General features: G+C 41.1%; 1 pseudogene; it reads right to left on the bottom strand.

Annotated features, from left to right (window-relative positions):
• Positions 1-288: 288 nt before the first annotated feature.
• On the bottom strand, positions 289-1,048 carry LOC150068112 (olfactory receptor 7E178-like; annotated as a pseudogene).
• Between the last annotated feature and the right edge of the window lie 19,840 nt (positions 1,049-20,888).

Genomic DNA, 20,888 nt, shown 5'->3' with positions numbered 1-20,888 from the left:
GTCCCTATTGTCTCGGCGCCATCTTCCTTCCATTTGTGAGACTCTTATAACCAATTAATCACCAAAGTTTAGAAAGTGGAGGAATGAGTCAAGTGGTAGAGGGACAACCATGAGCATGAAAGCTCAGGAACATTGCTTAGGTGCTGAGAACAAGTCCCAGGAACAACGCACACACACACAGACACAGACACAGACACACACACACACACACACACACACACACACACACACACACACACAAATTAACAGCAAGAAAACCAACAACATAACCAAATGTAACCTATCTTGTCACCAGCTTGCTGCCTTGTAGAGTCTCCTCAGGGCTCTTTTAATGTCCCTGTTCCTCAAGCTGTAGATGAAGGGGTTCAGAAGAGGAGTGACCACTGTGTACATTGCTGAAGGCACTGCAATATTTCTGGGAGAATGTGACACAGAGGATCCAATTTAGACTCCAAATCCTGTCCTAAAGAATAAGCAGACCACAGACAGGTGAGAGCCACAGGTAGAAAAGGCTTTGTACTTCCCTCCTGATGTTGGAATTCTCAGTAGTGAGGTAGTAATTTTATAATAAGAGAAAAGAGTCCCTAAGGTGGGAAAAAAAACCAAATAATGTACCTATAAAATATTTAATGATGTTATCTGTGAAGCTGTGAACACAGGCAAGATCCCGGACTTGAGAAGGGTCACAGAAGAAATTCTGGATTTCCACCTCTCTGAAAGTGGTGATCTGTAATGCCATCAACACATGAAGTTGAGATTCCAAGATGCTGGCTACAAATGATATCAGAACCAAGGAGACACAGAGACAAGGGTTCATGATGAGTAGGTAATTCAGGGGGTGACAGATGGCCACAAAGCGGTCATAGGCCATCAAAGTAAGAAGCAAAACTTCCATCCTGCCAAAAATGAGAAAAACAGATATCTGAGTGAGGCAGCCCACATAGGAGATGGTTCTTCTGTGACTCTGAATGTCCACCAACATCTTGGGGACCGTGGTAGAGGTGAAGCCAATGTCAACACAAGACAAGATGGAGAGGAAAAAGTACATGGGGATGTGGATTTGGGGGTCAGAGGTGACGGCCAGGATGATGAGCAGATTTCCAAGCACAGTGATCAGGTACATGGGCAGGAAGAGCCCAAATAGCATAGGTTGTAGCTCAAGGTCATCTGAGAGTCCCAGGATATAAAATTCTGACATATGTGTTAGATTACACAGCCCTATATTTATTGGACACCTTTGATGTAAAAAGAGAGCAATAACCACTGAAGAACTCAGAATTCAGCAATAATTTTGAATTCAAGTGTTTTAGTTGAGGACTCTTTAGTGTCCATCAATAATAGTTTCCGTTGTCATCTACCCAGTCATCCTGGATTTCTTCTTTCTCCCTTTTACAAATGCATTTTAGATACTCAACTACATTAGAACATTACTGGAAGTACTTTCTTATCACAGAAAATACAGCATATTCTTGTAAGATTATTACAAGATATTCCACGGTGGTCTTCTTTCTTTGTGAGATTCATTCTCATACAATTTATAAAGAAACATTCTTGCTGGACATGGTGGCTCAGACCTGTAATCCAAGCTACTCAGGAGGCTGAGATCTTAGAATCATGGTTCAAAGCCAGCCCGGGTGCTACAGTCCATGAGACTCTTATCTCCAATTGACCACCAGAAAACCAGAAGTGGCACTGTGGCTTAGAGGTAGGGCTGTAGCCTTAAGCTGAAGAGATCAGAGACCGTGCCCAGGCCCAGAGATCAAGTCTCCCAACCAACAAAAAGGAAGAAAGAAACATTCCTACAAACTTTATTTTCTCATAAAGAAATATTAAAGTCATGAATAGTGAAATTTCTAGAGATATGCTACTTAAAACACTTCATAAAATATACAGAACTGAATCATCAAACATTAATTTCATACAAACAAATCAGTTCTAGAAAATATTGTAAAGCACCTGATATCTCCCAGGAAATTTCTTCCTCATTCTTTCTTTTTTTTTTGCCAGTCCTGGGCTTGAGGTCAGGGCCTGAGCACTGTCCTTGGACTTTCTCAAGGCTAGAGCTCTACCACTTGAGCCTCAGCAACACCTCCAGCTTTTTTCTATGTATGTGGTACCGAGGAATCGAACCCAGGTCTTCGTGTATGCTAGGCAAGCACTTTAACCACTAGGCCAAACTCCCAGCCCCGTCATTCTTTCATTTACTAATTTCCATCTTGATATTCTGTGTATGTGTGTGTTTGGGTAAAAGAGAGAGAGAGACGGGAAGGAAGATGGCGCCGAGACAATAGTGACGCTGCCTAGCTTTCTCTGACAAAAAGAGAGAACCAGGGACTCCCACGAGCCAACTATCTAAAGAAATCCACAACAACAAACTCAAAAAGCAACGGAGAAGGACTCAAACCAGAAAAGAAATCCAGATAAAGCTCACATCCAACTTTCTCAAAGAATTCGGAACGCGAGGACCCCTCCCCCACCTCTCGCCCAAACCCGCGGAAAGCCACGCTGGACCAAGCCGTGAAAAGCGGCTTGAGTGGGCACCGGCTCCACGCGGGGAAAGCGGGGGCGGGCACCTGCTCTAATCCACGAAAAGCGGCGGTAGTGGAGGGCACCAGGCTGGGAGCCCAACGGCTGCAGAAACTAGCATAGAACCGGGCCAGCGAACGGCGGAAGCAGCGGAACCCAGACGCGGAACTAGAACAGCAAGCAGTGGATCCCAGACGCAGAACACAGGTGGCGGCGGAGACCCGAGGGGAGTAAAAGACTCCCCACCACCGTGGAGCACCCGCAGACGGACGCAGAGGCGGCATTCTCCAGCTGGGAATCCTGAGCAAGACACCAACGAGAGACCCCCCCACAGTCGCAGATTCTGACAAAGCAGTGGAAACACAGCAGGGATCTGAAGGGCCGACCAGCAGCCAAGCTCCCCTTCTGAGAACCAAAAAGGTGCGGCTCCGCACTTGGAGCCCATGTCCCCAGCTGGGCCCCGCCCCTGGGAAAAGAGGGGCCTCCTGCTGGTCCTGCTGAGAGCTCCTGAAACTCTCAATCCCCAGACCCTTGGCTTGGGGCCGCCCCTGGAAGCAGCACAGGAAAACCTCCGCCAACCGCGCTCAGACAGAAGCTGGCAGATCCATCCCATAGTCCACTGTGAGGCCACTGGTTGGGCTAAGAGCTAGTCACGCAGCAACTCATAAGTTTTATTCTAATACTTTCCAAACTTTGTACTCAAATACTGTACCTACTTACCCCCTGACCTCACTCATTCATTTTTCTATCTCTTGACCTCTGCTCCTCTTTCAACCCTTATACTGCCTGGATCTACACTTGATGGCTGTTGAGCAAGATTGTGTATCTAGGTGTTTATTTATTCTCTAGGCTCAGAGGGACTGAAAGACAATAGAGATTGGGTTGAGAGGCTTATTGTTTTGGATATAAATCGCTTATCAGTGAATAATTAGACTAGTCGATAACTGCACAAAAAGAAAGAGTGATAAAACCAATCAAAACTTGTGAACATCTAGAGTCTGCCAGCTACAGAGGTCTAGGTTGGTTATATCTGAAAAACAATAATCGTGTTTAGTATTAATCTTGCTCCCATTTTCAAAAGGGCAGAAGAAGAAACTCAAGAAAAATGTCAAATCAAGAAACAACATCTCCTACCTTCACCACCCAATGTAAACAGCCAATGGAACAGTCACTGGCAAACCTAGAGGAGAGTCTTCCAAGTGCTATACAAATGCAATTGATAAACATCATTAATGAAAAATGTGAAAATATAAAGAAAGAGATAAGGGAGGAAGCCATAGCTGAACAAGAGGAAACCATAAACAAGGTGATAAGTAAAAAAGAAGAAGCCATAAAGGAGGCCATAATAAAGGCTGTTCAAAGAAAGATGGATGAATTCATAGAATCCACAAATAAAAAGGTGACCGAACTCCAGCAAATGTTCAAAGAAAATAAAGCTACTGAGCTAACCACTCAAATGGAAATCAAGGAGCTAAAGAAATCCATACATGATCTAAAAGAAGATATGGAAGGGAACAAAAATGAGCAATTAGTAGCAAGGGAGATGAAAAATAAAGTAGATAGCTTTGATAGCAGGTTAGACAATGAAGAGGAGAGAATTTCCGGGGCTGAAGATAATTTAGTTATTATAGAGACAGAACAGAAATGAGTCAATCCAAATCTAGGAAAAATGAGAGAGCGCTTCAGGAGGTCCAAGATACAATTAGGAAGCCTAATTTAAGGCTAATTGGTATTGAGGAGGGTCTGAGGAAAGAGGTCAATGGTATTGGAAATATACTTCAGGGAATCATCTCAGAGAATTTCCCAAATATCCAGAAGGGCAGACCCATCCAGATACAAGAAGCTTTTAGAACCCCAAACAGACCTGACCAGAAAAGAACATCTCACCGCCACATCGTAATCCGAACTGGATCAGTAGAAATCAAAAAAAGGATCCTAAAGGCAGCCAGGGAAAAGGGTTCAGTAACCTATAATGGAAAAACAATCAGAATAACCCCAGATTACTCAGCAGAGACCATGCAAGCAAGAAGTGACTGGAAGCATATATGTCATGCCCTTAAGTCAAATAACTACCAACCAAGAATCCTGTACCCAGCTAAGCTCTCATTCATAACTGAGGGAGCAATAAAAACATTCCATTCCAGGGAAAAGCTGCAACAATATGTCGCAACAAAACCAACACTACAGAGAATTTTCAAAGATGTTCTATACATAGAAAACCAAAATAAATGCAATATAGGGAAAGAAATGGCACCTAAACAGCATACCACCTAAGGACCACAAGAACTGTCAAGACACAGGCCCAAATAAAAGCTTTTAAAAATGGTAGGCCCTAATAAATATCTCTCAATCCTAACTCTCAATATCAATGGACTCAAATCTCCAATTAAACGGCATAGGCTGTCTAGTTGCATCAAAAAGCAAGAGCCATCGTTCTGCTGTCTTCAAGAGACACATCTTACCCCAAAAAACAATCATCTTTTGAAAGTGAGAGGTTGGAATAAACTCTATCAAGCTAACGGCCCCCATAAACAGGCTGGAGTTGCCATCCTCATATCAGATAAAATAGACTTCACACCAAAATTAGTAAGAAAAGACAAAGAAGGTTACTACATACTACTAAAGGGATCTTTCCTCCAGGAAGACATAACGATCCTAAATATTTACACACCCAATCCCGGAGCTCCAAACTTCATCAAGCAAACTTTACGTACACTGAAACCATACATAGATCGAAATACAGTGATTGTCGGTGACTTTAACACACCGCTCTCACCTATGGACAGATCAACAAGGCAAAAACTCAACAGAGAAACCTTAGAACTGAACAACTATACAGATAACTAGATCTAAGAGACATCTACAGAATATTCCACCCAGCAACAACACAATATACGTTTTTCTCAGTAGCACATGGAACATTTTCCAAAATAGATCACATCTTAGGCCATAAAACTAACCTGGACAGATTCAGAAACACAGAAATGATTCCATGCACACTCTCAGACCACAAAGGCATCAAACTGGAACTGAACACACATCTCAACCAACGAAAACCCTGTAACTCATGGAGACTGAACAACACATTGTTGAATCACCAATGGGTCATCGAAGAGATCAGAACAGAAATCCAACAGTTTATGAAGTTTAACATGAAGGAGCACACAAAATACCAACTCCTTTGGGACACAGCAAAGGCAGTACTCAGAGGAAAATTTATAGCGCTGAGTGCCTACAACAACAAGTTGGAAAAATTGCAAACCAACAAGTTAATGTCTCACCTTAAGCTCCTGGAAAAAGAGCAACAAACCAACCCTAATCCCAGTAGAAGAAAACAAATAATTAAAATCAAAGCAGAATTAAATGATTTGGAATCCAAAAAAACTATAGAAAGAATCAACAAAACAAGGAGTTGGTTCTTTGAAAGAATTAACAAAATTGACAAGCACTTAGAAAATCTTACCAAAAAAAGAAGAGAGCATATCGAAATAAACAAAATCGCAGATGAAAATGGTAATATCACGACAGAAATTACCAAGATCCAGAATATCATGAGGGAATATTTCTCAAACCTTTATGCCAACAAATTTGAGAATCTAGATGAAATGGATGAATTCCTAGCCATATTAACATACCCACACTGAACCAAGAAGAACTAACCCAACTCAACAGGCCTATTTCAAGCTCTGAAATAGAGATGGCAATTAGAGAACTTCCACCTAAGAAAAGCCCAGGGCCAGATGGATTCACAGCTGAATTCTATAAGGTCTTCAAAGCACAGCTCACACGAACAATCCTCAAGCTCTTCAACAAAATTGAAAATGAAGGTTCCTTACCAAACTCATTCTATGAAGCCAGTATAACCCTCATCCCCCAACCAGACAGAGATTCATCAAAGAAAGAGAACTATAGACCTATATCTTTGATGAACATCGATGCAAATCTTCTCAACAAAATACTGGCCAACTGTCTACAACAACTCATCAAAAAAATTATACACTATGATCAAACTGGATTCATCACAGGAAGGCAAAGCTGGTTCAACATACGCAAATCAATTAATATAATTCAACACATCAACAGGAGCAAGGACAAAAATCACATGATTGTCTCAATAGACGCGGAAAAGGCATTTGACAAGATCCAACACCCCTTTATATTAAAAGCTCTGGAGAAACTAGGAATCCATGGAACATTCCTCAATGTAATAAAGGCTAAGTATGAGAAACCTACTGCTAGTATTACACTTAATGGTGAAAACCTAAAGCCATTCCCTCTAAAATCAGGAATGAGACAAGGATGCTCACTGTCTCCACTCCTCTTTAACATAGTACTAGAATTCCTAGCCAGTGCAATAAGGCAAGAAGCAAGCATAAAGGGGATCCAAGTAGGGAAAGAGGAAATAAAACTATCCCTCTTTGCAGATGACATGATTCTGTATTTAAAGAATCCTATAGTCTCTACTCCCAAGCTCCTTGAGCTGATTCAAAACTTTGGAAGAGTAGCAGGCTATAAAATCAACCCTCAAAAATCAACCGCCTTCCTTTACGCCAACAGTGAGAGGAACGAGGCAATAATCAGGAAAGAAACTCCTTTCACAATAGCCTCAAAGAAAATAAAGTACCTAGGAATTAGCTTAACTAAGAATGTAAAGGAACTTTTTGACGAAAACTTTAAAACTCTAAAAAAGAAAATTAAAGCAGAACTAAGGAAATGGAAAAACCTCCCATGCTCCTGGATTGGAAGAATCAACATTGTGAAAATGACAATCATGCCAAGAGCTATCTACAAATTCAATGCAATACCCATCAACATCCCAATGTCATTCTTTAAAGAAATAGAAGAGGCAATCCAAAATTTCATATGGAATAATAAAAGACCCCCGTATAGCAAAAACACTTCTTAGCAGAAAGAACAGCGCTGGAGGAATTTCAATTCCAAACTTTAGACTCTATTACAGAGCTATAATTCTCAAAAAAGCTTGGTTCTGGCACAGGAACAGGCCTGAAGACCAAAGGAATAGAACTGAGGACCCAGATATTAAACCACAGACCTATGGCCACCTAATCTTTGACAAGGGAGCCAAAAAAATATAATGGAAGAAAGACAGCCTCTTCAACAAGTTGTGCTGGCAGAACTGTTTAAGCACCTGCAGAACACTAAAGCTGGATCCTGCTTTGTCACCTTGCACTCGAATTAACTCCAAATGGATCAAAGACTTGGAGGTAAAAGCTGACACACTGAAAACTTTACAAAAAGGAATAGGAGATACACTAGGCCTCCTTGGCACAGGTGGAAAGTTTCTTAATAACGACCAAGAATCACAACAAATCAGAGAAAGGCTGGATAAGTGGGACTGCATTAAACTGCAGAGCTTTTGTATGGCAAAGGACATAGCTAGTAAACTAATCAGGAAGCCTACAGAGTGGGAGAAGATCTTCACCAACCATACAACGGACAAAGGCCTCATATCTAAAATATATCAACAACTCAAAAAATTGAATCACTCAAAAACTAACCTCCAAAGTAACAACCATCCCATTAAAAATGGGCCAAAGACTTAAACAGAGTCTTCTCTGAAGAAGAAACAAAAATGGCCTATAGACACATGAAGAAATGCTCAACATCTCTGGTCATAAAAGAAATGCAAATCAAAACAACTCTAAGATTCCACTCCAGCTAGAATGGCCAGGAACAGGAAAACGAATGACAACAGATGCTGGAGGGGATGTGGGCAGGAGGGATAACTATAACACTGTTGGTGGGAGTGCCAAGTCGTTCAACCACTCTGGAAAGCAGTGTGGCAGTGCCTCAAAAGGCTAAACATAGAACTCCCCTATGACCCAGCAATTCCCCTACTTGGCATTTACCCAACCACCCAGAAACAAGGACATACTAAACCCACTAGCAGAACAATGTTCATTGCAGCACTATTCACCATAGCAAACATATGGAACCAACCTAGATGTCCCTCAGTTGATGAGTGGATCAACAAGTTGTGGTATTTGTACACAATGGAATTCTATGCTGCTGTCAGAAAGAATGACATCGCCCCATTTGTTAGGAAATGGAAAGACTTAGAAAAAATCATATTAAGTGAAGTAAGCCAGACTCAAAGGAACTTAGGCTCAATGGTTTCCCTCATTCGTCATAATCAGTAGAAACCTTGGGCTCAACTAGCAGAGATTTGCAATAGAGCAAAATCTTGATACATAAGGACATATAATGTGAAGCTAATTGAAAGGACCTCCAGGATAGTGAAACAAAAGCCATATAATGAATGATTGTTGTCCTTAATGTAGTATGTTGTCTCTCATCTCCTTTGCTGTCCCTTGGTTATCTCATATTGGTATAGTATCTTACTTTGTTATCTGATAAATTGAATTTATTTGTATTTGGATATTTGAAATTTGATATGGAAGGGGGAAAACCAAGACGTGTGGGCGGTGTGGGGGGGAGGGAAACTGGTAACAAGACATGTGAAAGCGTATCAATGTATGTGAATTAATGTACCTTCTATCTTGCAAATATCATGTAACCCTTTTAATAATTACAATAAAAATGTTTTAATAAAAAAAAGACAGAGAGCGAGCCAAAAACAGAGAGAGACAGAGACAGAAACAGAGAGACAGAGACAGTGAGTTTTAGAATTTGAATCTTTCCTGCCCAAAGTAGTGCTCTACCACGTGAGCCACAGCTCTACCTTTTTTGGGAGTTCAATATCTGTTGTTTAATTGAGAAATGAAAACAAGTTTTCCCATAAACATTCAGGTCTTCATTTCTTTGTAGACAGATATAATCGACATTTCTTTAGATTGGCTCTAAAGAGAGCCAGTCTGATGCATAGCTCCACTTTTGACTTTCAAGTGACTAAATGGAGGTAAGAGCCTCTGGGGTTCTGCTACCTGAGCTGGCTTTGAACTTGAATCCTCAGAACCTCTCTCAGCCTCTTCAGTAGCTTGGATAGCAGGGGTAAGCCACCAGCACTGGAAATAAAGTATACATTTTTAGCTATTTGCATTTTTCTGAACATGATTAAATCAATACCTGATGTTATATTTACTTTTCCCTGAACCAATTTCAGGAATTTAGGAGTATGTTGATATGAGCAATGGTGGTTGACATTTAGTTTTTCCTGTTCTGCCATCTATCAAACCTTGCACTTCCTTTACTGATTTCAAGCCATGACTCCTGCTTTTCTGTTTTGTGACCAAATAGGAATCTCCCAAAGAAGAAATCAGCATCCTTTTCTTGGATGTCAGGGAGAAGTGAGACACATGCTCTGGTTTCCACTGTGTGCCTATCAAAGTCTTTAACAAATCCCACTTTCCAAAATTTGATATTCTGTGTCAATTGACAAACAGAAATATGGCTTCACAGTTTTCTTTTTTTAACCTTACCATCTACCACAGCTTCTATAAAAGTAGTGTGTTCAAGCTGGGCACAGTGGCTCCCACCTGTGATCCTAGCTACTCAGAGGGTTGAGATCTGAGGATCACGGTTCAAAGGCAGCCTAGGCTTGAAAGTCCCTGAGACTCTTAGCTCCAATTAGCCACTAAAAAAAACCTAGAAGTGACAGTGTGGTTTAAGGGCGGTAGCCTTGAGCTGAAGAGCTCAGGGACAGCACCCAGGCCCAGAGTTCAAGCCTCATGACCGACAAAAAGAAAAAAGAAAGAATAGTGTGTTCAATCATACTCTATTAGGAAACATTTTCAACTACAGGAAAAACAAAACACAGTAGAAAGCTTTGAAGTCAGATTTCTGTAACCTTTAGCAGAACAAAAGTCCTAAGAAAGTTCTCATTACTGCTATTCCTCATCCTCCTCCAGTTGCATATTGCAACTGCTGGCTTGTCCTTGTTATGTAGAAATAGCTGTTCTGCTCTCTAGTTAAGGACACAAGACATAGAACTGTGTTTTTCCATAGGAATGAAACCTCTGGATCACCAGGAAAGTTATACAAAGTATGTTTGCATATTTACTGTGATATCACTCTCTACTTACTGGGTTGAACTGCTTCTCTGTTGGGTCATGGTCATGAAGTACAGATCAGAAGATCCCTGCATGCCTGAAGTATAATAAAATCTCAGCCCCACTCCTCACAATCAATCTTACATAGGTTGACATAGGAGAAATTCCAGTTGTAGAATAATATAACGTTGGAGATATTTATGGAGATGTCAGAGGACAGGCTGATAATCGGCTTTCCTTTGATCTTAGATGCTTCATTCCCAGAGCTCACAATTAAACAGATTGTTTCTAGGCATACAAATCTCTATGGACTCACTAAAGTGGAAAGAATGTCCAAAAGAACAGATTTGAGGCTCTGTTATGAAAAGGTTGTGTGTTCTATACATAGATGAGAGGATGAAAAGTATGGTTCAGAATGGAAGATGCAGGAATGCAGTGGTATAATGTAAGGCCTTAGAACAGCTCCCAGACATTTTAACAAAAGAAATACATAGAGGTAGGAAGATGGCGCCGAGACAATAGGGACACTGACTAGCTCTCTCTCACAAAAAGAGAGAACCAGTGAGTCGCACAAGCCAATTACCTTAAAAATCCTCAACAACAAACTCAAAAAGCAATGGAGAAGGACTCAAACTGGAAAAGAAATCCAGATAAAGCTTACATCCAATTTTCTCAAAGAATTCGGATCGCGAGAACCCCTCCCCACCGGCTTCAAGTCGAGAAAAGCTGCAGCGGAGGGTTCTGGGCTGGGCAGCCCAACTGCTGGAGAAACCAAAACAGGTCCAGGCCAGAGAGCCATGGAAGCAGCGGAACCCAGACGGAGAACCAGAACAGCAAGCAGCGGGACCCAGACAAGGAACACAGGTGGCTAAGGAGACCCGAGGGTAGTAAAAGACTCCCCACCACTGTGGTGCACCCACAGATGAAACCCAGAAGCTTGAGCAATACAGCGGGTTCCCAAACACATCGGGAAAGCAGAGCGGGTGCCAAGCAATAGAACTTAACTCAGACCCCTCCACCCGGCCCGAGAAAGACTGGCAAGAGCAGGGGGGCAAGGAATTTAGAATCCTGTCCCTTCCCTCAACAGCCCCCTCCCTCAGGCCATTGACTGGAAATTGACAGGCGGGCTACCTAAGACCCAGCACCCCACCAAGGTAAGGGAAGCTGTCCCAACTCCCACCCACTCAACGTGCTCAACTCCCAGCCCTCTGACTGAAGACTGACAGGCGGGCGGAACCTAAGTTTCAGCAGCCCACCAGGCTGTCCCAGCTCCCACCCGAAACCAGGCTCCTCTTAGGTCAGTTATCCTTACACTATACCTTTTCTACATTACTATAATATTCTTACACTACTACGTTAATCCTCTTGTACTTCCCCTGACATCTCTCATTCTATTTTTCTATCTCTGGTCCTCTGTTCGTCTTTCAACCCTTATAATGCATGGATCTACACTTGATGGCTGTGGAGCAATATTGTATATCTAGGTGTTTAATTACTCTCTAGGCTCAGAGGGACTTAAAGACAGTAGAGATTGGATTGAGAGGCTTATTTTTTTGGGTATAAGTCGCTTATCACTGGTTGTGTTAGACTGGTCTGTAAGGGCACAAAAAGAAAGGGTGATAACACCAATCAAAAATTGTGAACATCTAGTGTCTGCCAGCTACAGAGGTCTAGGTTGGTTATATCTGAAAACTATAATTGCGTTTAGTATTAATCTTGCTCCCAGTTTCAAATGGGCAAAACGAGAAACTCAACAAAAATGTCAAATCAAGAAACAACATCCCCCACCCAATCTAAACAGACAATGGGGCTCAACTCCCAGGCCTCTGACTGGAGACTGAGAGGCGGGCAGAACTTAAGACTCAGCACCTCACCAGGGGAGGAGGAGCTGTCCCAGCTCCCACTTGCCTACCAAGCTCCTCTCCCAGGCCACTGGATCTGGAGAGTAGAGGACGCTGGCACCCTGCCTTACAACAGTGAGTAGGGTGTGCAGGAAAATAGGAGCCAGCATCTGCCCCCCTCAATACTTGAGCGGGGCATCCTCCAGCTGGGAATCCTGAGCAAAACAGCACCGAGGGGCCCCCCCACAGTGACAGACACTCTGACAAAGCAGTGGAAACACATCAGGAATCTGAAGGGACAAGCAGCAGACAAGCTCCCTTTCTGAGAATCAGAAAGGCGAGGCTCTGCCTTGGAGCCCTCATCCTCAGCTGGGCCCCACTACTGGGAACAGAGCAATCTCCTGCTAGTCCTGCTGAGAGCCCCTGGAAACTCTCAAACCCCAGACCCTTGGCTGGGGGCCGCCCCTGGAAGCAGCACAGGAAAACGTCTGCCCAGCTCGCTCAGAATGAAGCTCACAGATCCATCCCATGGTCCACTGTGAGGCCACTGGTTGGGCTAAGAGCCAGTCGCGCAGTGACACATAAGTTTTATTCTAATACTTTGCAAATTTTGTACTCAAATACACTACCTACTTACCAACTTAGGTCAGTTATCCTTACGCTATACCTTTTCTACATTACTATAATATTCTTACACACCTTCGTTAATCCTCTTGTACTTCCCCTGATCTCTCTCATACTATTTTTCTATCTCTGGTCCTCTGTTCGTCTTTCAACCCTCATAATGCATGGACCTACACTTGATGGCTGTTGAGCAATACTGTATATCGAGGTATTCAATTATACTCTAGGCTCACAGGGACTTAAAAATAATAGAGATTGGATTGAGAGACTTATTTTTTTGGGTATAAGTCACTTATCAGTGGTTGTATTAGACTGGTCTGTAAGTGCACAAAAAGAAAGGGTGATAACACCAATCAAATATTGTGAACACCTACTGCCTGCCAGCTACAGAGGTCTCGGTTGGTTATATCTGGAAAATTATAATCATGTTTCATATTAATCTTGCTCCCATTTTCAAATGGGCAAAACAAGAAACTCAAGAAAAATGTCAAATCAAGAAACAACACCTCCCACCTCCCCCACCCAATATAAACATCCAAAGGAACAGTCACTGGCAAACCTAGAGGAGAGTCTTCCAAGTGCTGTACAAATGCAATTGATAAACATCATTAATGAAAAATGTGAAAATATAAAGAAAGAGATAAGGGAGGAAGCCATAGCTGAACAAGAGGAAACCAAAAACAAGGTGATAAGTAAAAAAGAAGAAGCCATAAAGGAGGCCATAATAGAGGCTGTTCAAAGAAAGATGGATGAATTCATAGAATCCACAAACAAAAAGGTGAACGAACTCCAGCAAATGTCCAAAGAAAATAAAGCTACTGAGCTAACCACTCAAATGGAAATCAAGGAGCTAAAGAAATCCATACATGATCTAAAAGAAGAGATGCAAGGCATCAAAAATGAGCAATTAGAAGCAAGGGAGCTGAAAAATAAAGTAGATAGCTTTGATAGCAGGTTAGACAATGCAGAGGAGAGAATTTCCGGGGCTGAAGATAATTTAGTTATTATAGAGAAAGAACAGAATATGAGTCAATCCAAATCGAGGAAAAATGAGAGAGCACTCCAGGAGGTCCGATATACAATTGGGAAGCCTAATTTAAGGCAAAATGGTATAGAGGAGGGTCTGGAGAAAGAGGTCAATGGTACTGGAAATATACTTCAGGGAATCATCTCAGAGAATTTCCCAAATACCAAGAAGGGCAGGCCCATCCAGATACAAGAAGCTCTTAGAACCCCAAACAGACCTGACCAGAAAACAACACCCCACCGCCACATCATAATCTGAACTGGATCAATAGAAACAAAAAAAGGATCCTAAAGGCAGCCAGGGAAAAGGATTCATTAACCTATAAAGGAAAACCAGTCAGAATAAACCCAGATTTCTCAGCAGAGACCATGCAAGCAAGAAGTGACTGGAAGCATATATTCCATGCCCTTAAGTCAAATAAATACCAACCAAGAATACTATACCCATCTAAGCTCTTATTCATAACTGAGGGAAGAATAAAAACATTCCATTCCAGGGAAAAGCTGCAACAATATGTAGCAAGAAAACCAACACTACAGAGAATTCTCAAAGATGTTCTATACATAGAACAATCTAGGGAAAGAAATGGCACCTAAACAGCATACCATCTAAGGACCACAAGAACTGTCAAGACACAGGCCCTAATAAAAGCTTTTAAAAATGGTAGGAACTAATAAATATCTCTCAATCCTAAGTCTCAATATCAATGGACTTAACTCTCCAATTAAACGGCATAGGCTGTCTAGTTGGATCAAAAAGCAAGAGCCATCGTTCTGCGGTCTTCAAGAGACACATCTTACCCAAAAAAAACAATCATCTTTTGAAAGTGAGAGGTTGGAATAAACTCTATCAAGCTAACGGCCCCAATAAAGAGGCTGGAGTTGCCATCCTCATATCACATAAAATAGACTTCAAAGTAAAATTAGTAAGAAAAGACAAAGAAGGTTACTACATACTACTAAAGGGATCTTTCCTCCAGGAAGACATAAAGATCCTAAATATTTACACACCCAATCCTGGAGCTCCGAACTTCATCAAGCAAACTTTACTTTCACTGAAACCCTACATAGATCGAAATACTGTGATTGTCGGTGACTTTAACACAAGATGTGATATTTATACACAATGGAATTCTATGCTGCTGTCAGAAAAAACGAAATGGAAAGACTTAGAAAAAAATCATATTAAGTGAAGTAAGCCAGACTCAAAGGAACTTAGGCTCAATGGTTTCCCTCATTCGTCATAATCAGTAGAAACTGTGGGCTCTACTAGCAGAGATCTGCAGTAGAGCAAAATCTTGATATATAAGGCCATATTATGTGAAGCTAATTGAAAGGACCTCCAGGATAGTGAAACAAAAGCCATATAATGAATGATTGTTGTCCTGAATGTACTATGTTGTGTCTCATCTCCTTTGCTGTCCCTTGGTTATCTCATATTTGTATAGTATCTCACTTTGTTATCAGATATATTGAATTTATTTGTATTTGGATATTTGAAATTTGATAGGGAAGGGAGGAAAACCAAGAAGGGTGGGGGATGTGGGGGGGTGGGAAATGGGTACCAAGACATGTGAAAGGGTATTAATGTATGTGAATTAATGCACCTTCTATCTGGCAAATATCATGTAACCCTTTTACTAATTACAATAAAAAAATTAAAAATAAATAAATAAAATAAAATATATCAACAACTCAAAAAATTGAATCACTCCCAAGCTAATCTCCAAAGTAACAACCATCCCATTAAGAAATGGGCCAAAGACTTAAAGAGAATCTTCTCTGAAGAAGAAACAAAAATGGCCTATAGACACATGAAGAAATGCTCAACATCTCTGGTCATAAAAAAATGCAAATGAAAACAAATCTAAGATTCCATCTCACTCCAGTTAGAATGGCCAGGATCAGGAAAACGAATAACAACAGATGCTGGAAGGGATGTGGCCAGGAGGGATCACTACTACACTGTTGGTGGGAGTGCAATCTCGTTCAACCACTATGGAAAGCAGTGTGGCAGTGCCTCAAAAGGCTAAACATAGAACTCCCCTATGACCCAGCAATTCCACTACTTGGCATTTACCCAACCATCCAGAAATAAGGGCATACTGAATCCACTAGCACAACAATGTTCATTGCAGCACTATTCACCATAGCAAAGATAGGGAACCAACCTAGATGTCCTTCAGTTGATGAGTGGATCATCAAGTTGTGGTATTTGTACACAATGGAATTCTATGCTGCTGTCAGAAAGAATGCCATCGCCCCATTTGTTAGGAAATGGAAAGACTTAGAAAAAATCATATTAAGTGAAGTAAGCCAGACTCAAGGAAACTTAGGCTCAATGGTTTCCCTCATTCGTCATAATCAGTAGAAACCTTGGGCTCTACCACATAGAAAAATCTGGAAGTGGTGCTGTGGTTCAAGTGGTAGAGCTTTGGCCTTGAGAAAGTCCAAGGACAGTGCTCAAGCCCTGAGTTAAAGCCTGGGATTGGCAAAAAAATGGCTTTGTCAAGAAGCTGTATCAAACTGACTAACTCTTGTTCTCTCTTCTGAAAACAACTAGGGCTGATGACCACAACTACAAGCCAGGAATACATTGTACCTAAAAAAATAATGTTCACTGTAGAGGAGTATGCTCTATTTTCTTCTGTATCTGTAAATTTCACTGCATATACATAATTATCCAAGATGTATGGCATATATTTTTCCACTTGTTTCAATGTTGGGGTTTTTTTTGTGAGTCATGGGGCTTGAGTTCAGGGCCTAAGCACTGTCCTTGGAGTTTTCTCAAGGCTAGATCTCTATCACTTGAGCCACAGCACCGTTTCCAAAATTTTTCTGAGAACATGGTACCGAGGAATCAAACCTGGGTCTTGGTGCATGCTAGGCAAGCACTCTACCACTAGGCCAAACTCCCATCCATTTCTATGCTGTTTTTACTGTACAGCTTTTGTAACTATATAATTGGAAAAGGGAGATTTTATGCTAAAATCAAGCAGTATTCCATATTTGTGTGTATGTATGTGCGTATAGTTACTTACATATACTTGTTTTCATATGTATATATATGTATATACAAATATACTCATTTTCATGTATACAGTTGGAAATTAATATTTTTCCAAGTAATTCATCAGAATTAATCTCTAAAAGTCTAACTTCTGATGTGTAAATGCACATTTCTCACAGAATGAGACAATAATCATGACAAATCCATCATTCTTAGGCAATCCTCTGACTATTCCATAAACTATTTCTAAGCTACTTTCCCAGCTATTAAGAGAAATGACCTTTTATATGTAAAATATCGCAGTATCAATACATCAATAAAGAATCATTTGTAGTTTTTAAGGAATTAGCTTTTTTCAGGCATTAGGAGGACCCCTAGATAGTTTACTAATCATTTGATTTGATATCAAACGGTTTCCTCAAATCGATTTGGTATCAAGGGATGGCAAAAGCAGAGGAGCCAAAAAAATTTGTCTGATTGACGCTGATATTTCTGACATATCTACTGTCAGCAAGATGATGTTTTTTTCATTTTCTAAACCATTTCATAGGTGTCAAATTATAATAATTCTCGTAAACTGCTGTCTTCTGTCATGTCTCGTATGTCATCTCCAATTAAATTTATGAAGGAAAAGATCCTAATGTCTGGTTTTCACAGGTTCTGGATTTTCTTTCTGTGTAGAACTTTCATTTCCACCCAGGTCCTTGTCAGTATGCCTCCACCACAAACTACAGCTGGTTACCTTTTCCTGAAGGCTTCGGTATGGTGGATGGAGTTAGTCAAAAGGCAGAGGGCCTCCAGCTTGGAGATCAAGGGACCAGGGGCACGGGACGGGGAGAGGGTTAGAGAGAAGGAGACTGCCTTGTTCTGGTCTACCATATCTCATAACTCAGCACCCACAACTTCTAGGGCAAGATTTAGCTTTGTTTTGTTTAATTCTATTTTATTGTCAGAGTGATGTATAGAGGGGTTGCAGCTACATGCACAAGGTAGTGGGTACATTACTTCTCAAACGTTGTTACCTCTTCCGTGTTTTTCTCCCACTCTCACTCCCCCCATCCCCTCCCAAGTTGTAAAGTTCATTTGCAGAATATTGTCTATGAATATTGCCATTACACTAGTTCACAAAGGATGACTATCCTTTGTCTTATCATCTTGTTTTTCCCCTTCCTTTCCCTGATTCAAACAAACAAATAAACGTATATACAATATACCAGGTAACAAAGTCAGATACAGAAAGAGCAGGGGAGAAACCATAAGGAGGGGGTAAAAAAAGAAAATAAATAACTTCATATAGTACATTAAAAACAACCACAAAGATAAACCTCATGTTTCCCTATCCTAGAATTCTCTTAGTCTCATCCCATATGGCCATATGCACACAGCTTTTGAGTTACTGTGATCCTCTGCTAGGAAAATCCCCTACATATATACTAATTATTACAAATGAAGGAAGCCATGGAGTCTGTTTCTGTGGGTCTGGCTTACTTCACTTACTATGATTTTTTCCCAAGTCTTTCTATTTCCTTACAAATGGGGTGCTGTCATTCTTTCTGATGACAGGAAAAATTCCATTGTGTATAAATACCATTCATCTACTGAGGGACATCTGGGTTGATTCCATATCTTTGCTATGGTAAATAATGCTGCAATAAACATTTTGTGCTGGTATCTTTGGTATTCCCTTGCTTATGAACATTTGTGTCAATGCCCAGGAGTTAGATTGCTGGGTCATAGGGGAGATCTATGTTTAGTCTTTTGAGGAACTGCCAGACTGCTTTCCATAGTGGTTAAACGAGTTTGCACTCCCACCAACAGTGTAGTAGTGATCCCTCCTGGCCACATCCCCGCCAGAATCTGTTGTTAGTAGATTTCTTGATCATGGCCATTCTAACTGGAGTGAGGTGGAATCTTAGAGTTGTTTTGATTTGCATTTCTTTTATGACCATAGAAGTTGAGCCTTTCTTCATGTGCCTTTAGGCCATTTTTATTTCTTCTTCAGAGAAGACTCTCTTTATCTCTTTACCCACCTTTTAATGGGATGGTTGTTTCTTTGAGAGATTCAATTTTTTCAGCTGTAGGTATATTTTAGGTATGAGTCCTTTCTCTGTTGTATGGCTAGTGAAGATCTTCTCCCATTCTGTGAGCTTTCTATTTAACTTACTAGCTATGACCTTGGCCATACAGAAGCTCTGCAGTTTAATGCAGTGTCATTTGTCCAAACTTTCTTTAAGTTGTTGTGTTTCTGGGTCTTTATGAAGAAAGTTTCCACCTGTGCTAAGGAGCCCTAGAGTTTCTCCTATCCTTCTTGTAAAATTTTCAGGGAATCTGCTTATACTGCAAGGGCTTTGATCTATGTGGAATTAATTCTGGTGTAGAGTTACATATAAGGATCCAACTTTAGTTTCCTACAAGTGTCTAACCAATTCTGCTAGCGCCATTTGTTGAAGAGGCTGTCTTTCTTCCATTCTATTTTTTTCTGGTTCCGTTATTGAAGAGCAGGTGGCCATATGTCTGTGGGTTAATTTCTGTGTAGTTCTATTCCACTGGTGCTCAGGCTTGTTCTTGTGCCAGTACCAAGCTGGTTTTTATTACTATAGCTCTGTAATAAAGTATGAAGTTTCATACAGATATTCTCCCAATGCTATTCTTTCTACTAAGGATTATTTTTGCTAATCTAGATCTTTTAAAATTCCCTATGAATTTGTGATTGCTTCCTCTCCTTCATTAAAGAATGACATTGGGACACCGGTGGCATTGCATTTAATTTGTAGATAGCCTTTGGCAGGGTTGTCATAGCCCTGTTTCATCTTGTGACCTTCACATGGCATCCTCTGGTGTCATCCATTTATATCATTCTTAGTGGCATTTGTATGGATCTTTGTAACTTAGTTTTGTGCTTCGTTTTCTTTTAAACTCTTTTTCTGCACATACGTTTGCAAACAACTCAACAGAAAATGTCTCCATCCCTGGGGTTTTATATTTTATTATTTTGTTGGTGGTGGTGGTCATGAGTCTTAAACTCTGGGCCTGGGCACTGTCCCTGAGCTCTTCAGCTCAAGATTAGTGCTCTATCACTTAAGCCACAGCACCACTTCCATGGCATTTTATAATCTAGAGTCCTAGATGAAATCACAGCCCTGAAGGCAGGGAGAAGAAGATCCTACACATGTTTTCTAACTTGTGTTATTTACTTTGATGCCAGATTGCAGATGCAGAGCTAGAGGGCAGAGCAGGCTCTCTAGAGGACAGGGGAGGAGGCTGGTGATGCATCCCGGTGCCATCCAGGTAACAAGAAGCCACAGAAACTGAAGATCCACTTATAAACCTGCCTGACACTGCAGGCTCAGTCTCCAGCTAGAGTCACAGCTCTGTGAATGCTGCAGAAATGTCCCCTGTGGCTCTGATGCTGCTTCTCCTCCATCTTCTGCTCTGTGTCAGTTCCTCTGAAGATGACAGATAGTTTGATCCAGACAAATGTTGGCACAAACCAAGGGAGATAGAGTTGATTGCTGGCTCTCCCCATCCCCAAGCCCACCCCTTTATACTTTGGAATTCGAATGAGACAAGAATGACTCTTCCCTGCATCAACAAGGCCCTCCTGTAAGTGATTTCATGGTTTCTTTTTATCATTTTCTATTTGGTCATCAATAAGAGGACAGGAAAGTTTGGATGTTCTCTGGATCTTCTTACACTGCTTTTACCACAACAGCTCTCTTTTATTTCAGGTTTTTCTGATGACATGTTTTCCTCCCAAGAGGAAGACAGCTTTCTGTCTTGTCCTCCATTCCACTCTCCTTCCCAAGACTGTCCCAGCATTTGAGGTGTATTATATATAGACTTCTGTATTGACTGCTGGGATATTTTCCCACCTGCATAGGAATTACTTTT

This window comes from Megascapheus bottae, chromosome 1, assembly GCF_031878675.1.
Source record: "Megascapheus bottae isolate mThoBot1 chromosome 1, mThoBot2.hap1, whole genome shotgun sequence".
NCBI lineage: Eukaryota > Metazoa > Chordata > Mammalia > Rodentia > Geomyidae > Megascapheus > Megascapheus bottae.
The sequence above is the reverse complement of the archived record's forward strand: the minus strand, read 5'-3'. Positions and strand labels throughout refer to the sequence as shown.